Source organism: Cornus florida, unplaced genomic scaffold (genome assembly GCF_030987335.1).
Source record: "Cornus florida cultivar Cherokee Brave unplaced genomic scaffold, ASM3098733v1 CherokeeBrave_3.0.0_Hap2_Chr01, whole genome shotgun sequence".
Taxonomy (NCBI): Eukaryota; Viridiplantae; Streptophyta; class Magnoliopsida; order Cornales; family Cornaceae; genus Cornus; species Cornus florida.
In genome coordinates this window covers 57,872,506-57,888,184 of record NW_026775571.1, presented here as the reverse complement: position 1 = coordinate 57,888,184, position 15,679 = coordinate 57,872,506, and the positions used below count along the sequence as shown (strand labels likewise).

The 15,679-nt window shown below is 31.0% G+C and overlaps 1 pseudogene; it reads right to left on the bottom strand.

The window, feature by feature from the left end:
• The window catches only part of LOC132272895 (uncharacterized), a 47,915-nt pseudogene that overhangs the window by 28,879 nt on the left and 3,357 nt on the right, over nucleotides 1–15,679 (bottom strand).

Genomic DNA, 15,679 nt, shown 5'->3' with positions numbered 1-15,679 from the left:
GAATTCACGAAAAGTCTGAATTAATGACTTTGCAAAATTCATTTCCGTTTTCGCGTGGTACAACCATTTATATGAGCTCCACCAAATTCCCAACATAACCAACAACACACTAAGTTTCTATGGAAAAGAAAAAATAGCATAAATATACATCTCCTAAGTTGTATCTATCAACGATCCAATCATACCCATATTTAGCGAAGGGTAACAATCCCTATTCCTTCCAGTTCCATTGAACACACACATAAAATTCCGATGCATCCAGTGCTTAACAAGTTGGTAAAGCTATAATATAAACAACTGCCTAACTTGATTAACAAAATCCGTGAAAAGGCAGTGTAATACAGAAAATTGACCTTCCTCCAAAACAACCATTTCCTGATAGAGAACTCCTATATACGAGTTCAACTATCCACAAAATCCGATTGTCGCCTCCAAACTGTGCGCACTCATTACCAAAAGAGGGTATGTTTCTCCGATGTATCCTTACATGAAGTCAAGGTCTTATCAGATAACCTCGCTTCCATACCAGACCAACTAGTGAGAGATCGGCACAACCTACTATCCAAAATCCCAAACATTGTTGCACGAACCTCCTTGTGCCAACAATAGCACAGATAATATCGAAAAAGCTAAATAATGCTTTTAATTACCCATGCCCACCTAGGAGGTATATCCTAAGCATATTTGCCATGATCAAATATAATATCGTGATCCAATTTCCCGTCTAGAGATGCGAAGCATAGTTGTTGCTCCAACACCTTCAGAAAGCTCCTTTAACATAGCACCGGTTATCTTCCATATTGAATAACCACATGCTATAACTCCGTTATCAGCGCAATGTACAACTGATAAGAAACGCCAAAGTAAACTCCACTAAAGTGTAGTCCATAAGCGAACTTGCTCTATCCACTACTCTTAAACCATATGGAATTAAAATTCCAACAAATGTCAGTAATTTCTACCAACCATCCCCTCCTGATTAGTTCTACTCCCATTTCGATATAAGAAAGGACTAAAACCTCTAGTGATATCCAAGTATCAATTTTCCACCTTACTAACAGATGATACTCTTGGAGACAGTTATGTACATGTCCCTATCCGTACCGCACCAAAACTAACATTGTATGTCGGGATGCAAACCATAACCAGTTGACTGCACCGTAAAATTTATGAATTTTACAGCTCAGTCACTCCGACCTTCCTAGAAGCAGAAAGATAACTACCAATCTTCCTTCAGTACCTTAAACTCATCTGAGTAAGGTACTACCTCCTGTGGGGTCAGCTCAAATATTCTAAGTTGACCACTTTTATTTCCCTGGTAATAGCAAGTGGTATTATTTCCACATGCTAAACCACAACGGATTGCGCAATAACCACCGAAGGTTCAATTACCATACCGGTTGATAAGATCATCCTCTTCCCTATTACTTCCACCAGACGTAGCTTAACACAAAGTGTGAGTCACCATATTTATCCATCTAAGCCGTCTCGTGATCCGCGCTATTCGTAGGAACTGATATCTTACTAGTTCCCAAAATAGACAAAATGAAACTGATTTAATTTTATCAGTCAACGATCTCCCAACCAGAATCCTGACCCTTGTGTAGAATCAGTAATCTCTCATCTAGATCCGTGGAAACTACTCTGTCAGTCCCGCTTTAGCATGAGAAGTGGCCGCAAGGATCTAATGATCTCTGACGGTCCATCTAGATTATTTACCAAACATCAAACTTTGAGACAGATAGTAGATGTTCGGTCTCATCTTCAAGTCTTTGACATCTTACTTTTCAAACACAAGTAAGTGTCTATTAGACATCCCGTTTAACTGCAACCGCATATGGAAATCTTTTCATCCTCCAAATAGTCAAAAAAATTTCGAGCAACAACTCCTTGTTGCGAACGGTAACCAAAAAAAATTTCCATATTATTTGTGCAAATGAGTAACTCTGCCTTCTCCTTGATATGCATCGCCAGCACCTCCTCCTAATGACACCCCCTGATGAGAATAAAATTCTTGATTAAGAATTGACTGATGACTAGTAAATTCGTCTATTATCGTCAGTCGGTGTCATTCCAACAAGTACTTAAACCAGTACCAAAATCCTCTTACTGACTTAGGAACACCTGTCTAAAATTTTCCTAGAAGATATTCAGCCAAGCCAGTTCTTTCGATAAACCAGCATGACGTTACAGCTTATCCAATGAATCTATATCATTTGACTCAAAACTGCTGGTTTTTCTTATCCCATCCTGAACACATACTATAACTACGCATATTTAAGTTCACTAAATTGGCTAAGGGTAGGTATACTACCAAATCCTTGGACCCCATGCCCGAAATCCTAGTATAGTTATCGCTATTCCTCCAAAATGATAGTTGATTGATCACATACTCGTGTCCCCAACTAAACCACATTCCCCCTCCTGAACATTTAACAAAAAGAAACACATAATGCACACACAATAAAACACAATAAAATCTACGTAAAACATCGTTCCTCCTTGCAAAGAAAATCTCCTTTAGAAATCAACTGTGCCTGATTGGTTCATAATCTCCTTTTCCAGTTTCGGAGGTAATCAACCAACCTCAAAACATAAGCTCCAACCATAGCTCCAAACTAAATCCATTTGCCTCAGCAAATTCCAAAGGCTTAACCTTCATCCTCCTTATACGCGGAATATAAACCGTCTAATGTAGCTTTATAAGGCAACTTAGAACGTCTCAACCTACTTTCTATACTTCCCGGAACGTGATATCAAATCACTGCTTCGTTCTGAGAAGAACTCCATCCTATCCTAAACTCCTGAAGAATTCTCTTTTATCTACTTCTTTTAAAGGTAAAACAAAAGTCTAACTATATGTAGGTCAATCCATACCAACTCTATAAGTATCGTTCACTATACTATTAGCGAACAAGATCACTTTCACGTGATCCTTGATTTTCAACATTTAATACCCTTTTTCTTGGGTTTATTGAAATTTCCTCCACTAGAATCCTCTTTGGACTCCTATTCCTCGGTTGTCTCCTTTATGAGAATAACTAAAATCGTGTTAGTCCCTTTATACGGGGACCTAAAACACACTCCTATATCCCTCATTGGCTTATACTTCGAAAAGTAGTGCCAACCGGAACTAAACCTTAAATCTCAAGTTCTGCTTCTGATAGAGAACTCGATAACGTACTCCTCTACTCCTTCGGTCTGATTTTTTGTCGCCGCAGACCCCATCCTCCTTCTAGTGTCAACCATTCCATAATTATGGAATATAATTGACATCAGGAGCTCCTCCTAATGAACCGTAAAAGAGTACAACGAATCCTAATATGACTCTAAGTTTTTAAGAGACGCAACACGGAAGACTTCTAACAAAAGACACTCCTAAGGACACTAAAACCTGGAGTGCTCTGATACCAACTGTGATACCCCTCGATTCTAGAGCCACGGGTGATCAAGTCCGAGCACAGATCCGAGGGATATCAGACAATTAATATGTAACCAAGCAAGAATAAAACTGAATTAAGAATAAAATAATAATGCGCTGGAAGAAACTAAAATGAAAATCCTCGAACCTTAAATAATAAATTAATATAATTTAAATCCGTACAACTCGGGAATCCACCTAGTGGACCCCTAATTCCAAAACGTTAAATAAATTTACAGAATTAAAATCCAAAACCAAAATAGAGAGGAAATCATATGTAACCGGAAGAGTGAGTGTCTGTATCTGCATCAACATGATCAAACTCTAAGCCTGGTACTGGCGAATACCTGAAAAATAAAAGTGGGTCAGGCCCACATGCAAGTTCCAATCTACTACGATCCGTACATAAACCCGATACGCAGATACATCCTTGATAGCTCGGCAATATCTACAATAGTCCATATATATATATATACACACTATAGGATGCTTACTAGCCTATAACATAGTTCAGCCTGAGTAGAAGGTGACATATAAAACACGTTTTTCAGCAGCCAAGTACCTAGACCTACCAGGGAACATTAACTATATCTAGCTACCCAACCTTTGCAATATACGCACCCTAACCGTGATCAGGAGACTCAAGTTCGTATCACGGTACCATAAATATATATATATTTTCCTTCCTAGTGCAGAAAGATAAAACAAATATCCATTATGTCGTTCAACTGTTTTAGTTGACAGGACATGCATCCATGTAGGATTTAACTGTTTTAGTTAATCTATTCCTTATGTATGAAGGGGTAGGACTTAACTTTTTGATCTAATCCATCCCTGATATGTCACCGTCCCATACCGGTACATATAATGCAAATGATCCTTGAATGATGCAACATTTTCAATAGTTCATCAAATCATACCCACGTAATCCAAATAGTTGATATACAGAGTTTAAACAGTTCATCAACTTGTAATCCAGAATCCATCCATGTAATTAACGAGACAAAGTTTAATAATTCATCAAGTTAAGATCCAGTATCCATCGATGTCATTGACAATTTAATTCATTTAATTAAATTTCAACTAACCCATAGTACAGTCCAGCAGTTGACAATATTAACAATAGTAAGAGTCAATTATAAAGCTGAGAATGCCAAACTATAACTCAGAAAAATCCACAGTACTAACCAATAGTTGCTGAAACATAAAGAACAGTTTAACCATTAAAATAACAATCTCCATTTAATTAATGTAACCTAATTTATTAGTTCCTTAATTAAAATCCAACCTATGCACAAATAAGGTCTAATAAATACATGACCCTATTCTGTATCTAACATAGATTTTAGAACTATCCTCCAGTCATCTAAGTTGCTAAATTAAGTTTACACAACTAGATACTTTATAATCACCAACAATGTGCGTCATTACTTAAAACTCCCACACTATGAAAACCTTTAGCATATTAGAATAAATTATGCATTGTGAGTCCTAATATAGCATAATATCCTGTTAGACACCATGCAACAGTCCGTTGAAATTTTAAAACAAGACTTAGCAAATTAGTCCTTCCTATCCGTTAGCAGCGTACAAAGTCGTATATTTTTACCTTGTACTGTTGTATACTTCCCTACAGTTAATTCCATGAGTACTAAGACATTAATTTATTAGAAGTGGCTCTAATATAGCATGGTGAAATGTTTGGAATCCATGTTCCAACTCTTTTAATTGCTAGACACAGTTTAAGCAATTAAACCTTTACAATCCGTTATGTCCGTAAACAGTCTGCGACTTATCTTAGATTTTCCCACCGTTTAATACATTAGCATATAAATAAATTAATGCATCTTAGGGCTCTAATATTTCACGAATTAATATATAACTTCATCTGCCTAGCCCAAACACAGCTCAGAAAAATCACCAACAAGCCAAACAACGCACAAACCACTCCAGTAAGTACATAGAATCACAGAGCCTGCTCTTAGAAACGTAGAGCTGGCTCCCATAACCCTTGGAGCCGGCTCTAATAGAGGGGGAGCCGGCTCTTTGCTTCCTAGAGCCGGCTCTCTCTCTTTGAGAGCCTCCTCTGCTTCAACTGCTTCGTTCTGCTTCGTCCGGTTGTCGTCTGTAATTCCGGTGAAGTCCAGTGTCCTATTCCAGACCTTTTTAAGATTATTAAGGTTTCATTAAAGCTCTTAAACCCCTAGAGACTCCTCCTATTCTAGTGTGAACCAATTGACAAAAAAACTTAAACTACACACAACAGCTTATGTAAGAATAAGTTTGAACGTTAAAAAAACACAGAACAGATTACCGAAATCATTTAGCATGCATAAAGTCCATTTTTAAACGTTTAATTAAGTTCCTGGAGTCTATAAAAGATGCACAGAACACAAGTTTACAGGAGAGGAATAGACTGAAACTTGCCTTTAGATTTCGGTGTGAAACCTTAAGTGTCATCTCTAAATTTAAGTTTCAGAATTCTCTAAGTCTGTTTCCCCTCTGCTCTGCTCACAGTTCCCTTCCTCTATTGCTTCTTGGTTCCATCCAGAAGTAGCCCCTCTGTTCTTCCTCCAGTCTTCCTCCTTTAGCCTCACAGATTATATTCCGAGACTCTCTCTGTTTTCCTCTAAAAGAAACTATTTCGTGAATAGGGTTTTTTTTCCTAACAGACGTAAAAGAACATAAATATATATAGCCGTCTATAAAATCCTAACCCTAATTCCAATCCTAACATGTGACCACTAAAACTCACAAAAGAAAACCCTAAATTTACACTATATATAAAACCAAATAAAACAAATAATCCATTTAAACCATAAATTAATCAAATAATTAAATTAACTCATAAATAAAACAATTACAGTAAAACCACAAACTAATCAGATAATTTAAATTAAAACAATTTCAATTCAACAATTAAATTAAACACATAAATTATAATTAAGCAATTAAGCAAATACACATAAAATAATTTCATCAATTAAAACAATTAATTTAAACAACTAAGTCATATAATTAAATACAAATGAAATCAAAATCAAAATCTAAAATTTAAATTCCCATTTTATCCTTTTGAAAATTAGAGTTATTACAGAGATTGTTGAAAATTTTTATATATAAATAATAAAAATTATTTTATGGTCCTATGCACTACATTTTCTAAAATAGGATTGCAATGTGATTATCTATACTTGATGGATTGGGTTGTACTTTCTAATTTGGTGATCTAATTAGGAGTTTGGTTTTATACCGTTGGATTGTGGCTTTTCAACTTATTTGGTATGATTTAATTATAACCATTTATATCTAAGTTTCCATGATAGGAAGGGAGACTTAGGTATGTTTATTTGTAGAGAAGTCGTCCCCCCTGTTGTTGTTATATGTAAGGGTTTTAAACCCATATTCAGCCCTATCGAAAGACAACTCTCAGAAGGGGGTAAAACACTCTAATATTTTGCAAGATCACAAAGAATTCTAAGGCTATCCTTCAAAATCTAAAGGTATATGTGCGTTAATCATTAATCCGATATGAGATTAAATTATCTCTTTAATTAATTATAGTATTCTTGATTTCTATATGTAAATTATTTGATTAAAACTCAATATATACCACTAGGCTTCTGTTTTAGAAAAAGATAAGACCAATAAACAAAATGTGGGATCTCAACATCCACAAATTTTCACTACTCAGTCTTATAATGAAGAAATTTTTTTTTTCCTAAATATTATAGTGAAGAAATTACCATCCTTATATACATAAACATATATATATTACTATATACATATGGAAGTCCAACTTTAATATTTTCAAAAAAGGTATCCAACTCTTAGTCCATTATTTGAATATTTAATTTTCCTTGTCAAATTTGATAACTAATATGCTTTTGATCAAGACGGTTATATAATCGAATGGTAGTTGTATTAGTTGAAGAAAAAAAGAAAACCCTTTTGGTGAGCCAAGTGAGGAACCTTTATCATGACTCATGATAGGTTCCAAAGGATTAAGTCTCTTAATTATTATTATTTTTTTTTTCAAAAAAAAGGAAAAGAAACATGATGCTCCACACGCAGATAATATTATATTTAAACATTGTAATGATTTTCGGATTAAAATTAGTTAAATACACACAGATAAATAGTTTTGCTGTACACGATTATTATTTAATTGCCTATAATGACTTCGGATTACATCCTTACATATTAATACTAAAATTATCAAAAAATAATAATTTTTTTTTTTCATGGATGACAGATCAGCATAGTACTTTGTTATCCATCCTTTAATGATCTCCATTTCTCTCTTTCGTTGCTTAACCAACCAATATGGATCAGTTCTTCTGTTTGATTCCAATAAGTCTAACCAATGAGATCCTGCAAATTAAAATCTCTTAAAACATTAATGCTATTTTAATTTAAGAGAATTTTGTAAATATTCATGCGCACATATATATATATACACACATCTATTTTAGGGTTAACTGCAAACCTCCTCCCCTATTAACATTCATGACTTCATAAGGATACTTCAGTCCTGCCTCGTCAAGATATATTATGTCATGCACACTAACGTGTCCTAATAAGAGGTTGACACTTCTTATAAACTTAAAAAAATACAAAACATGGGTTATACCCATTTTTTTGGGTAAACCTGATAGATTTATTTTTTTCATCTCTTTGCTCCCATCTGTGTATCTTCATCTGCATCTTTCTTTTTCCTTAGCTGCAAATCATTCCAAACCTATATCACTTTTTTTATATTGATAAAAAATTTATGCACTCACTTTGTTTATGACAAATCACCGGACTGCATTTTGTGGCAAATTTCTTATGTTAGTCCAGTGTAATTACTCAAATTTTTATTAATTTGAGTATATACATTGTACAAATAAGGTAGAAATCGTAGAATTGAGTGGAGAAAGAAATAACTTTCATATATAGCATGTATAAAAAACAGTTGACGTAGATTTTAAAAAGGGGGAAATAGAAATGGTTAGTTCAATTTTTTTAAGGATACTTTTATATCTTAAGAAAATTAAAAATAACAGAAAAATGTAGGAAAGACAAATTTCCATGAGTTAATTAAAAATAACATTCAAAGTTGAGTAAGGAAAAAAATAAATCTATCGGGTTTAACCATAAAAAATGGGTATAATCCATATTTTGTATTTTTTTAAGTTTAAAAGAGATGTCAACTTCCTATTGGGACACGTTAGTGTACATGACACAATCTGTTGTAATGAAAAAGGACTGAAATATTGTCCACTTAATAATATGCCTGCAACTAACCCCTTAACTACTTTAAAGTTGCAATCTTACTTACCACTTTACCTCTCGAGAAATAGAAAATAAAATAACAATAGTTGTAAAATTAATTACAACAGAACCGTTTATGAAAGACAAAAAAATAATAATAATAAAAAATAAAAAAATAGGTTTGTGTATATTTATAACACAAAATATGATAATTCATTTACTTTATGTGGCGTTATGGATTTAAAAATGATCCTAGTCATTTTGATCAATAAAGCAAGGTATTATAATTTTTTAAAGTTAAGAAATGCAAATTTTCTGTCCTGATTGAAATGGTTGCACATGGCACGAGGCTATTGACATATTTTGGAAGTACTAAAAAAAAAAAAAAAAAACTTTTATAAGGAGTGCAAAAAAAATGGTGAAAGTTAGCACGTTTTGTTTTGTTTTTTTGTTTTTTTGTTTTTTTTTTCAACCGGAAGATTTTCGAGTAGTTGTTTAACTTATCAATGTCACATATTATCCGACATCAACTATATTTAAAAGAATTTTTTATATAATAGTTTAGGTTTCCCAAATTATTATATAAATATATATATACACACACGTAAATGTATACCATCTTGTGTCTTGATTTTGTATCATGCATTGTAAGCTAAGCTACTAGGTATATAAATTGTTTGGCCGGATCGACCTTTAACTATATTGACTGCAACAATTGTGTTTGATATGTGTAAGATTATTTATTAATTGTATGGCACAAATGATTTAGATATATGATATATTCATTAATTAGTGGTTAAGTAAATAGATATTAGATTAATATTATATTATTTGGTCAACTTATAAATTACTTTTTTGGTAATTAATTATTGGAGAAGTATTTTCTTAATTATTCCTTACTTTGATGGAAAGTGAAATTAAAGTTACTAAAAGGAAAATTGGTCATCTCTCTACCTTTATAAAAGTGCATATATTCCATCAATTATGTACGCTAATGAAATAACACATATAATGTTTTTATGTGTGCAAAAAGTTAAAAGAGAGAAATCAGTTTCCACATTTTGTTTATTGTTCAGAGTTGCGGCTTAGTTCGTTGATAAAGGATCTCGACATTGGACTTGATCTCAATAAGATTTGCTATCATGGATCGATGTATTTATATCTAACTATATTTATTTATAAATTATAGGTATGTGCGAATAATGAAGTTCTAAGATTTGGGATTTATCTGTATTTGTGATTAATGATTTGCAAGAATAATTAAAGTTTATATGTGGTATCAGAACTTCTGATTTAAGAACTTATTATTTTCCTCTATATAAATAATGTGTAAATATAAAGTAAAATTAAATTATATAAATATTTAATTTATATAAAAAATATTTAATGTGTAATTTTCCTATGGAATCTATATATATATATAGTGTTTGTTTTTGATCAATCTCATAAGACTATTTACGAATTACCAAATATATGGATTTGCAATTTGGATCAATTATCGAATATAAGGGAATTCACGAATTACCGTAGTAATAGTATGCAAAGCCTGGTAACACCCCTTCTGGTATAGATTGAAACTGCTAACAGGTTGAGGTTGCCTTATAATTATTGCTTTAGAATTCATATTTTTTACATGGCTGGCATATAGACAAACAAGATACATGTATTAGTTTCTTGGTCTTTGTGCACAATTGGAGTAACATATGAACGTGGAAGGTTCTTAAATAGCTTCAGTATGTTATTGTCTTAAGAAACTTATTATTATATTAAAGGATGTTTAATGATTTCAAATATTCTATTTTAGTTATTTAAAAGTTAATAAATTATTAAATACACAAAGTATGTGCATTTATTTATTTTATTATCTGAATTTTTAGAATAAACAGCGAATCTATAAATTTGATCTTATTGGACTTACAAATAAATTATCCTTTTTGTACCCATACATGCATACATGATGGAGAGTTAATTTTAGATTGATTCAATTATGGCCTCTAAGTCCAGAAATAAATAATAATAATAATTTTTTATTATATATATAAAATAAAATAATATTTTTATTGAATTTTTGGACTATTAAGTTTCTGAGATTGAAGTTACTTAAACTTCAATCAACAAGTATAAGTATGTGTGTATAATGTTAAAATTGGTAAATTAATGATTAATTAGTTACTAGCTAATTTAATATTCATATTATGTGAGGGTTAGTAGCTACCAAAGTGGCCTAACCATAATGGTTGATGAATATTAATTTTAGTAATAAATATAATTAAAGATGAATTAGTCACTAGCTAATTTAACATTCATATTATGTAAAGATTGGTAACTACCAAGGTGGCTTAACCATAATGGTTGATGGATATTAATTTTAGTGGTAGACATAATTGCAATATTTCATAAATTATGATGCTTATCATTTTTTATGGTATTCATGAATATTAAGTTTATTTAATTATGAGAAATAATTCTCCAAAGGAAATTGATTTTCAAGTGATTAAATAAAAATTAAGGGATTGTATGTATTTTTTAATTAGGTAGATATAGGATATCCAAAGGTAATTTATCTGTTTAATTAAATAATGAATCACCAATGAAGGTATACAAATAAATACAAATAAGCATCATTATTAGCATTTTATAGTTGCCACCCAAAGGGGTACTATAGTTATATATTGTATTTATATTTTAAGTTATATATACGTGTTGTTAACTAAAAATATTATTGTTGTGAGCATTTTATCTTATTATATTTGTTTTATTATATCCCTTAATACGCATGCTACATCTGTTCTGGTTCTCAATAGGACTAACTTCTCATAATGGAATGAATAAGTTAGGTTCAAAATTTAGGTGTGCTAAATCTTGATTTAACATTTTAAATTGAGAAACCTAGTGATAAAGTCGGTGAGGAAGAAAAAATTCTCCATAAAGTTTGGGAGAGATCGGACAGATTAAACATTATGGTTATGCGAATAATTGTTCCCCATAGTGATAGTGCTAAGGAATATTTGATTATAAAAATGTTTTCGTATTGTAGAAAAATATCTAAAACGAAAATTATTAATTGATATAATTACTATACATTTTTTGTTGGTACTCGTACCATGTAAGAACATAATTTTGAGATGATTAATGTTGCTACAAAATTAAGAATCTTAAGTATGGGTCATTTCGTATTAACACTATTAAGATAAGTGGAAAGTGAATTAATTGACCATTATGTTAATTTAGGAGGAGACACGACTTAAGTAGTAAGGTAATCATTATGTTCATTTGATGACTCAAGAAGTTAAAAAGAAATTTGGGAATAAGCCTGAAAATACATTAAGTGAGTAACACCCAAAATTAATATATTTAGGTCAATCTACTAAAAGAAAGGAATGTAATAATGCAAAAGTGTCATTTATGTATTGAACATTTTTATAAAAATTACACGAAATATACAAAATGATTCGAAAGAGAATGATTAGTCTTTTGACTTTTGTATATTTTGAATCACTTATTGATATTCCTTCTAATACATGATAGGATGACTTAAGTTTTACTGTTTATGTTTCTAATAGATGCAAGGATTTTGACCTTGCATCATAAAGTTAGAATTAAGCATAGCTCAATTAATAAAAAATTATTTATCTTGTGGCATAAAAGACTAGACAATATTCAATGAAAGGTTAAGAAAATTAGTAAATGATGTGATTCTTTTGAATCTAGACTTTACTGATTTTGTTGTGTTTATGGATTGTATTAAGGGTAAACAAACCAAACACATAAAGTAATAAGCCACAAAAGTACAAAGCTTCTTGTAATTATTACACAGACATTTATGGACCTTCTGATGTTCCATCTTTTGGTGGAGAAAAATATTTTATCGCCTTTATAGTTAATTTTTCATGTAATGGATATATCTATTTATTGAATGAAAAATCTCAAGCAGTGGGTACTCTTGAAGTATACATAAATGAGGTTAAAAAACAACTAGATAGAAAAGTGAAAATCATAAGGCCATATAGAGGTTGTGAATATTATGGAAAGTATGATGAAATGGGTTAAAACTCTAACCGTTTGCTAAACTCCTTGAAATGTATGGCATTTGTGCTCAATACACTTTGTTATATATGCCACAACAGAAGCGTTTAGCTGAAAGGTGTAATCGTACTCTTATGGATATGGTTAGGAGTATGTTAAGTAATTTCTTGTTACCTATAATTTAAAGGGTACAAGTTTTACTATCCTAAACATAGTACGAGAATTGTTGAAACTGGAATGTCAGATTCATTGAGAATGGTGAAGTCAGTGGGAGTGATAAAAATAAGAATATGATCATTCATGAAGTTAGGGTATAAATTTCTTTATCTATAACTTCTAAGAAAATAATTGTTCCTTCAGTTGGTGAACCGTATAACAATAAAGAACAATTGAATGATTAATAACTCCATATTGAGATTGTCACCAATGAATAGATTGTAGAAGAATAAGGAATAACATTAAGACGATCTCAAAGAGAAAGGAGATCTGCTATTCCGAATGAATATGTGATATATCTGCAAAAATCTGATTTTGATATATAGTGAGATACATACGGATCCGGTTACATATTCACAAGCCATTAACAGTAATGATTTTACTAAATGGATTAGTGCCATGAATGAAGAGATTATAAAGAAACATTACTCCAGTATCTAAGAAAGAATCTTTTAAAATATCATGTCATTAGTAGCTTATTATGATTTAGAGTTACACTAAATGGATGTGAATACAACTTTTATGAATGAGAGTTTATAAGAGGAAGTCCATATGGAACAACCCGAAGGTTTCAAATTAGAGGGTAAAGAATTCATGGTCTGTAAACTTAAGATGTCAATATATGGATTTAAACAAGCTTCCTAATAATGGTATGTTAAGTTTAATGATACCATTATTTCTTTTGCTTTTAAGGAAAACACTGTTGATCAGTGTATATACTAGAAGGTTAGTAGGAGTAAGTTTATATTTCTGATTCTATATATTGATGATATTTTGTTTACTAGTAGTGATCTTATTTTATTATATGAAACTAAAAGTTATTTTTAAGAAATTTGAAATGAAAGATATGGATGAGTCATCCTATATAATAGGAATAGAAATATTCCATGTGGATTTTTAGAATTGTCTCAGAAAGCATATATTGAAAGAGTTTTAGAAAGATTTGGTATGGAATATTATTCAACCAGTATTGTTCCATACATAAAAGGGGATAAATTCAGCCTAATACGATCCCAAAGAATGAGTTAGTTAGAAGGTAAAAAAAACGAAAAATATTCCTTATGCATATATTATGGAGTTTGATGTATGTACAAGTGGGTAATGAATAAAAGATTATATGCTCACACTTAGGAAGACATTTTTTATGAATATGTGGATAATAATTAATTCCCAATTAGTTATTTATTCCTTTTGGTTGGAGGAACAATATTATAAAAAAGTGTAAAGTAATTTATTATTACTTTTTCTATAAGCAATTTTTAATTTATAACTTGCTTTGAGGTTATAATTTATGGTTGCAGAATTTATTTCAGAACTTGGAGTTATGGGTACCATTTTCAGATTGCTGAAAATTTATGCTGCAATTGTTGATCTTCTTGTATGAAAAATGATAGATATTCTAAAGTTGAAATACTTTATCATTAAAGAAGATGTTTAGAAACAACGAATGTCTATTGAATATATAAGCACACAACTTATGATTGCAATCCATTAACGAATGGACTACCACCCAAGACATTTATGGAACATGTTGAAAGAATGGGTCTTAAATGTAGTCAATGATGATTGTTTTTTAATTGTGAATTACTTAACAGTGCTTATATATTTGACATTTTGCGGTCATTAAATGTATTTATAATATTTCCTATTAATTAATGTACATATACGTATTGCTTTAATAAGTGGTAATATGAATAGTCTTGGAAAAGACATTATTGTTAGATCATTATTGATACTTCTCATTTATAAACTATGTTGAATAGGTTACTAGTGTTGTGGTACATGGAAGGGACTGTGTCATTTAATGATATATAACCGCCATAACTCACATTAGTATTTTATTTACCATGGTATTTATGATGACCATCTTAATGAGTTAATTTAATTTATGGTGCACACTAATGACTATTTTACTAAACCACTACAGAAGTTATTTATATGGGCCAAGTGGGAGAATCTAAGATTCTTTATTAATTATGGCGCACATGATTTGGACATATGATATATTTCATTAATTAGTGGTTAAGGAAATAGATATCAGATTAATATTATATTATTTGGTCAACTTATAAATTACCTTTTTGGTAATTAATTATTGGAGAAGTATTTTCTTAATTATTCCTTACTTTGATGGAAAGTGGAATTAAAGTTACTAAAGGAAAATTGGTCATTTCTCTACCTTTATAAAAGTGCATATATCCTATCAATTATGTACGCTAATGAAATAACACGTATAATGTTTTTATGTGTGCAAAAGGTTAAGAGAGAGAAATCAGTTTCCACGTTTTGCTTATTGTTCAAAGTCGCTGCTTAGTTCGTTGATAAATGATCTCGACATTGAACTTGATCCAACAAGGTTTGCTATCATGGATCGAGGTATTTATATCAAACTATAATTATTTATGCATTATAGGTATATGAGAATAATGAAGTTCTAAGATTTGGGATTCATATTTATTTGTGATTAATGATTTGCACGAATAATTAAAGTTTACAATATGTCCTTCAATACCCTATGATCAGAGAAGAAAACAAACATATTATATTAATTAGACGAAGACAACATAATTTATTTTATGTATTTACAAAAGAATTAAAAAAGAAAAATATATTTTCAGATCGATATATACCCGGTATCACTGTAAGGATCTTGCATTCCATAAGATGTTGCTACCAAACCTTTTGAGAACCAATCTTATATCCTACAATGAGCCATTGAAAAGCACTTTATAACTTCTAAAAGTTATTAATTACTACGTA